The following is a 2,500-nucleotide window of genomic DNA, read 5'->3' on the forward strand; positions in this document are numbered from 1 at the left end:
GTTGAGAAACAAACATTTCTAACATCGGGCTACATCAAACAACCTTAAATGACAAGAACCCTCCTAAGTATCCTAGCTGTCCCTAATAACACTGCTTTCTGGAGCTGAACTAAACTGGCTTTTATGCCTATTTCCTCTACCCATCTGTTCAGATCTTTAGGGCTAGTTTATATTTATCATTTTTAGATAAACGGAAGATTTTGTACAGAAGAATTGCGACTCTACAGAGTAAAGTCTCCAGATATAGGATAAATTTATTTTTTTATAAGAGACAGTTTATAAGATCCCCGTAGATCCCCTGGTCTGACCCCTCTTGCTTTCTATCTTTAGGGGAATTTGAAAGGCATGGTGTATCGCGATAAGATAAAAGACATAAATGATTTGAAGGAACGCATCACCAACTCCTTTGCACACGTATCACCAGATGTGCTCTTACGAGTTCACAAAGAGTTGGGTAAACGTATTGCAATGTGTATTCAAAACAATGGTAACCATATAGAACCTGTTAGATAAAAAAAACTGTTCTTATGAACTGCTTCTTATAAAAAGATAAAGTGTTCCTATATATGGCGACTTTTGAATCACCCTGTATTTATAACTGCCAAACTCCAGCCAGATACCAGACCCTTAGAAGCCAGATCCGAGAACTTTAAATGGTCTGTTACATATTTTATCTTCTTGTCAAAGACTCTGTTACTTGATCGAGATAGATTCATGTAAACTATTTTTTTCTTCTTATCATTATATATATATATATATATATAAAACAAAAAAAAACTTTATTACCTGATCTGAATGTTTTTGTGTAAACTGTCTCTCAATTCATCACAGAGGATACACAAAGCCTCAAAACTTTTCTTATCATCGTCAGACTCCATCATTTGATTTGAATACATTTTTGTAAAACTAAATTTTTGACGCCACAAAACCTCACACTTTACTTTTGAAAATCTTTTTCAATAAGTGAAACCGGCAAAGTTAATAAATGCTTTTAAAAGAATCCTGCATTTTCAGATTCTTTTCCTCACACACACACACACACACACACACGCACACACACACACACACACACACACACACACACACACACGCGCGCGCACACACACACACGCGCGCACACACACAGAGAGACACACACACACACGCAAATCTTTAAATACAAATGTAATCACATATGTACATAGAATTAGATATGTGTCAGTGAGTGTGTGTATAATGTGTACACACACACACACAACAACAACAACAACAACAACAACAACTTATTTACGCCATTATTTAATTCGTCAGCCGTCACTTTACATGAGGCTAATTCTATATTCTTCAAGTATTACTATAAAATTGGTTGCGTGTGCGTTTATTATATAAGCATCTAATAAATATTAACTTTCTATATAGTTTAAGGTTCGCTGGCAAAATCGATGAATCCCTGTTATCTCTCTGTTATCCATTCAGTCAATTTACATGGCGTTAGATGGGCAATAATTTCGTTATCGGATTCCAGTAAGGTTCGTTTGGCGGTCTGTCTGTCTGTATGTCGGTCGGTCGGTCCAGTCTGTCATTGTTTCAACATTAGACGTCCACTTCAACTATAAAAAAACCCAAACCATGCCCTTTTACTATCCTAAAACTACTACTACAGCTACTGCTGCTACTACTACTACTACTACTACTACTACTACTACTACTACTACTACTGTTGCTGCTGCTGTGCTACTGCCACTACTGCTGCTGCTGCTACTACTACTACTACTACTACTACTACTACTACTACTACTACTACTAGTTGATGTAGGCCTCCGTGTTGATTCTGAGGCCGTGTGGGAAGATGAATGGAGGCATAACGTCGCCACCACTAGTGATGACACCAAACACCATGATGTTGACTGGCTGTTTGATTTTTATCACTCTCGGTCTATGTCCTCAGATTTCCCTGTCCTCAGACGGACACTCAAACACTCTGAAATGCTGTACTGCTTGGCATTCGCGTCGGAACCTCCAGCAAAGCTTTCGGCGCGAATGCCAAGTAGTACAGCATGTTTTTTTCCAAATTTCTGGTAGAGTGAATTGTGTCACGGTGCTGTTCTCACAGACGGTGCCCAATTGAGCCTACTATACTATGTAGTCGACATAACAAAAAAATAAACAATGTGCATGCGCGAAATTAAAAGTATAAAATGGCAACAATTTACCCATGGCACCCTGTATATATAGCCGTCTCTGGTAAATATATCCCCTTTGCCACCAACGCCTCAAGCCAACTTCTTCCTCTTTTGGTCACTTCGACAATGAGTGACCGTCTACATCACACACGTTTGTTCTATTCTCTATTCTCTGAAGAAATATTAAAAACTTCTTCCAACTATCCAGACCCTAAAACACCCGGTTGTTATTTCTACCTATCTTTGTATTATATTTTGTCTCATATAGTATGTATGTATATATATCTAGATATATATATATATATATATATCGATAATATAATCTATATATATATAAT

This window comes from Octopus sinensis, linkage group LG12 (assembly GCF_006345805.1).
Source record: "Octopus sinensis linkage group LG12, ASM634580v1, whole genome shotgun sequence".
Taxonomy (NCBI): domain Eukaryota; kingdom Metazoa; phylum Mollusca; class Cephalopoda; order Octopoda; family Octopodidae; genus Octopus; species Octopus sinensis.